Below are 6,000 nucleotides of genomic sequence, written 5' to 3'. Positions count from 1 at the left end.
TTAAACAAATAAACCTCTTTTCAGGCCCTGTAGTGAAAGATCCTGTGAATTTCAGGGCAGACGGAAGCCTGATGTAGATGGGGACCATGCAGAATCACATGAGCAGGAACATGTTCTTGCCATCCAGCAGGATACTGGTATGGAACTGCAGCCACCAAATCCCAATAATTAATTTACTCTCAGTGCCTTGACCTGAGTCTTTCCAGGTGGCAAATGTGAAAGGCAAAGTTTCAGAATCACAAAGATACAGACCAACATTTCCCCATGTTCTTGGACACAGGTGTTTATGAAATGCCTGAAGCCTTTTTCCAGGACACCATCTGTTGCCCTAGTCAAAGCATGGTTCCAGAAAGGATTTATACTGCTGTTAGAAAACAAGGACAACTTCCAGAGTTTTTCACTGTATTATCATTGCTTCTGTTGGACTTGCAGCCATAAATTACAGCATCACCACAGCAATCACAGGGAGGCATCCACATCTGTGAGTCTGGACAGGGTTACCTGGAGGACTGAGAAACAGGATTGGAATTCAGAATACTTTTGAAAAATTGAGTAAATGATTAAAACAAAAAAAGGAGATGCAAGTCAATCAGACCAAGTGAAAGGTATTTATACACAGGTAGTGGTAACTGTCTACTCCAATATGCAATAGCCAAAGTGGGGTAAGCACCAGTATAACAGGAGATCTGGCTGGGGCTGAGGGCACTTAGTAAATCACAAGAACCAAAGTCAGTAACTTTATACTGTTTCCAGAGAAGTATCTATTGCCATGAGATACATAAGCAGGATTTTGTCTATGTGACACATAGTGGAAATCTTTCTCCTTTCAGCACTGGCATGGCCCCAGCTGGAGGCTGTGCCTGGCTGCTGCCACTCAGAAGTGATGCATCCGCTGGTGAGTGTTCAAAACAACAGCCTGAAGGAACTGAAGCTGTTTGCCAAAGGAAAAGAGCACAGAGGCATGGCTGTGGCTTCTAATATGTAAAAGGTAGCTGTAGAGAGGGAAGGAATTAATTCTCCATTATGAAATAATGGCTTAAATTACAGTGAGGTTTAAGTTAGGCATTTGGAAAAGCTTTCTAATAGCAAAAGTAATTAAGCACAGAAATACTCATGAGGAATATCCATCATTGGAGGCTTTTAGAGAAGACTATGTAAGCTCTACAGGAATGGGCAGCCCAGCCATGGGGCTGAAAAGGGGGAAGAGCTGTACTGATTTGGGTGCTAGCACGTGGAGAAGACTTACACTTTTCAAATGCAAATCTTACAGCTGTAACACAGAGTTGTCTTCATAGCACTAGCACACAGATGACATGGAGCAATTAATTTATTGATGTGTGCAAACCCCAATAGAAGGCATGTTTTTACAGATGGCACCTCAAAATGTTAGGAACACATGGAGCAGAGCATCAAAGCAAACCTCTGATTCAGACCTTGGTATGAGGTTAGCTCAGATGCTCTGTAGGAATTGGGGTCCAGCTGACACTGCAATGTACTAGTATAGATATGCAGGAAAAAACCTAGCAGGTGGGTGCAACCAACCTTTGTAATAATCAGCATGCTCTTACTTACATGCCTTCCTGACAGATTTTGCTTAGATCAAATTTTTATTGTTCTTAGAAAACCCCAGACAGTGGGGGGGGTGGAGGGGGTAGGGTGGAGGGACACTGGTGAAGAAGTTTTTTTGTAGTAGAAACACTAACTTGTATTTTATCAAATCAGCTCATATGTTTGTATCCTACAGATCTACAAAACGAAAATATTTTTAAAAAAGAAAACTAGATCCAAATTTATCAACAGGCTTTTAATATTAGAAAAAAATTCAAGAGCCAGATTCATATTAAATGCAAACTTATGTACCAGCTTGATGCTACCCCTGGTATCATCAGGTAGCTCAGGGGCTTGATTACAGTCATCATGACAATGCTATAATAAAAGATTATGAATAGCTTGTTGCTGACTTGGGAGCATTCTGGAAATCTCATATCATAAAACCAGCATTCAGTCTCTTTAACTTCATTATGTTAAAAAAGTTATAAAAACTCACTTCATAATTTTTACTGTGCTCCATACACAAGAGAGCCATTATTTAACTCTTCATTTAATTTCCAGATGCTTCATATGCACCATATAAAAGGTATCCAGAGAATCTGGGCAGGAAACAGACTTACAGTAGGCAGCTCAAAGGTATGCATGTGTGGAAAATACCATTAAAATTATAGTTTGTCTAGTGTGATTTGCTTCCCTAAACTAGAAGTGTTTCAACTATTTCCATAGGCTGAGCTTCAGGCTGCAAGGTCCATGTCCCTTCAGCCTGTCTGGGAGTCCAGGAGGGCACTGCCTGGGGATCACATATATGCTACACTTCTGAGATGCTGGATCCAAGATTCTCTGGAGTTTTCTGCCTTGAAACACACAGCGTGTCCCATTTGGATCTCTTACAACACAGATACATCACTACATGCCATAATGCAGTGCAAGAGTGGCAGTTTTTGAAGTCCCAGTTCTGGCCTTATGCTGGACCTTTCAGTTTTACTTTAGTGAAAAGAGAGAGAAAATATGTGGCTGCAAAGAAAATCTTACTCAGGTAGCAATTTCCAGGAGACAGAGCAATGTGGGCTGCTTTTCCCCAGGAGGTTTCAGGCATGCCATCCTTGTGCAATGACACAAGTGTGGCTCAGGAGCCTTCATCCTGTGGATGGGATGCACCCAGCCTGAGTGCATTGTGCATACTCAGAAACCAGAGAGGGAGCAAGCAAAAAAAAGCAGCTCACTTCTTCATAGTTTCATGGTTCTTGAACATTTGAATTGTGAGACCTGGTTTTCTTCCTTCCAGAATATTACACATTATTGCAAAGAATATTTTGGAAGTCATGCAGGAAAGAAAAAGGGCTTGAGCAATGGCCAGTGCCTGCATAGCCTAGGCAAGAAGGACGTCAGGACTGCTCCAACAACACTGCAATTTGACAGGCTTGAGAAATCCTGGGTACTGGGAAGCCTTTACACAGATTGTCCCTGCAAATGCTTTTACCAGGTTGCTCTGTCCTTTTCCTAATTCAAACTGCAATTATAGTGATGATAAAATGGAAAATAAAAATATATGCAGTAGCTGAGAAAAAGCAATTCGTTTTGCACTGGTGAGAAATAATGCAGAACTCCTTGTGTTTTTAGCAAACTGGTGCTCAATATATATTGTAATGTATTTTCATGACCCAAATATACTTAGGAAGAGCATGACAACAAAATATACATTGGAAGTGTAATAAAGGAACTAATGCAGTAAAGTTACTATATTTTATTAGTAGAAGAAAACAATTAAAATGGTATCCAGGTAGTAACTTAGGAGCCAAATGTCATAGCTGTCTCTTTTGCTGCCAAAATATGTGTACTCTCTTTCTAACAGTCTCTTTCCCCAAGGAAAAATAAATGTATCTAAGAAATACTTGTTAGCAATGCAATTACCAGCCTGATTCCCCAACCAGCTGCAGACATCATAAAAACAAAACCAAGCAGAAGCCCTTTGCAATTGCAATGGAAAAGAGACAGAAAACCACTAAGTGCTCAGAGGAAGATAATATATTTTTATAACAAAAGCTGACACACTCTTTGACAATAACATTTGAGATGGCATAAGCATTTGTTTTTTCAACTGCACTCTCTTAAGCTACAGCCTAGAATGAAAAATTTCTTCTAAGGGTAGACTGTGCTACTCCTGAACAGGACTTTTGGGACACTCAGACACCAAAGTAGCTTGCCAGACTCTCAGAAAAGCAAAGCTACTTTGTATCAAAATAACATTTCTTGGCACTACTTACTTCTGAAGGTCTGGTCCCTCCAAGGAACTTAATGAGATCTGGGTTATTTGTATGATGTGGATTCAACCATGAGAGCTGAGACACTGGGAATCTAATTCAGAACACTTCTGAAATGCTGGCCCTAAGAAAATGAGATCAAAACAAAAGTTTGAATAAACAAGATAAAAAGGACAAAAAAAGCTAAACCTTATATTTTTCTTTTTTTCTGCTGCCATACAGAAAAACCTGTTTTCATATCACAGCTTGCAGAAAGAAAACCTTCAAGAGGCCTGGCACAGGCCATAGGAAGTTCATAGCTGTACAAGGCTCATGTCTGTGATGTCCTTCAGGATTCCCACTCTGGGGTCTAGATTCATCCATGTCTCCCCCTGCATTTAGCACTGCACTCCCTGCCCAGCCTGGGCACCCTGGGCTCTCTCACTATCCATAGCAAGGTTTTGAGCTCCTCCAGAGACTTCTCTCTAGGTAGAGGCTGTCTCATACCTTTGGCTTCTCCAGGAGAAACTCTGCGGTTGGACACTTCCCTGTGTGGGAAGTAGATGTCTGATATTCTGGACCTGAAGCTTCAGACTCTGTAGAAGGATTCCCACTTGATTTGGTAGCAGCATAGACTTGTATTGTTGGAGGCAGAGGTGTACACCACAAAATAGTATTGTGCTGTGTTTCTGCTAGATCCTCGCTCCCAATGCAAACTTGAATTTCTTTGACAAGAAGCTGAAAAGTCTTTTTCTCCCAAATGACTTTGTGCAATTTAAAATCTCATCTAAAACATTGCAGATGACTTCTACCCCTCAGTCAGTTACTATCAAAAGTCTCCATTCTTTTGAAATACTGTCAGCAAACCCAAGATAAATATATTGAAGTTTAAAATTTTAGTATTTTAAAATATTTAACATTAACATCTTTTTAATGATTTTTATATTGGATCTAAATCAGGGTAGATATTTTCCTTTTGACACTCGCTTATAAATGGTTACTGAATTGATAGGTTCACAAGAAGAAGAAAGTGGTTTTCCTTTCAACTTGTCTTGCCTCCAGCCTTGGATCCAAAAATGACAGATGGTTGGAAGGCACTGGAGCTTCACTGGGTGAAAAAGCATATTCTCACTCTAAATATAAAAACTGTAATAACCAAGCCCCAGAAATCACAAATGCCTGGATCCCTGGGTTGCAGGCAATGCAGTACAGAGTTACTAGTGCTGATGTCAGAGAAAGGTAGAGAGGAACTTTGCAGATGATCTCTAAGATGTCTCTTGGCTCATAAAAATGATCGACTTCACTGGCATTTTCAATTAATAGATGCACTGACTTTTCCTCTGTACATTTAAGCTGTCAGTATCTACTCCCATAATGACAGGATAAGAGGAGTTGGCTTTTTTCTTTTTCTTATTTAAAGTGTGGCTGATTGAAGTTGAAATGGGATCAAGGATATGCTTTTTTTACTAATGGAGATTTTGGATAATAATGACGAGAAGCTTTCATTTGCAAAAGCCAGTGTGATGCCTCACATGTCCTTATCGGATGTGAATCTTGAGAAATGTCCTTGACTAGGGTCATTAGAACTGGTATGATTGGATATGTGACATTTTTAATGTAGACTCAGAAACAAACGGCCTAAGATAAATTTATTGAGATGGTCTGAATAATTTTTCTGAAACAGAAATTCCACAGACAGCTGCTGTCTCTCTCTTAATGAGTTTCAGAGTCTGTATAAAGAGGAAACCCAAGTCTTTGTGGAAAGCTCTGAAAAGATTTCTTTCTATCTTGCCTCACAACCTGTCTCCCGAGAAGCACAACCATCAGCACTGACAATAATAAACACAAAATGCAAGTCTAGATTAAATGCTGTGAATGATCTATGGCTTTGTTTTGCTGGTATGCACCTGAGGCTCAAGACTCTTTTGCAAAATGATGGGAACATCTATCTCACTAAGAAAAGTTACATGCTTATAGTGATTAGAAACAGAAACTGGCTTTATCTGTAATCTTCTGAGGTGGATTTTAAATTTTCCTTATGTTGAGGGTGCTTGGACCTGATACTTTGGCTTAGCACCTTAGAAAGGCTGAGATCCACTGTAAATCAGGTCTCAGGCCAGGTTTGTTTTTTCAGGCATCCCCAGACTGCAACAGGATGTTGTTGTTTGGTAATTTCTAAAGAAAAATGAGTTGAGAAGCTCACAGAGAC

This window comes from Pithys albifrons, chromosome 4, assembly GCF_047495875.1.
Source record: "Pithys albifrons albifrons isolate INPA30051 chromosome 4, PitAlb_v1, whole genome shotgun sequence".
Classification (NCBI taxonomy): Eukaryota; Metazoa; Chordata; class Aves; order Passeriformes; family Thamnophilidae; genus Pithys; species Pithys albifrons.
Note: the sequence above shows the minus strand (reverse complement) of the source record.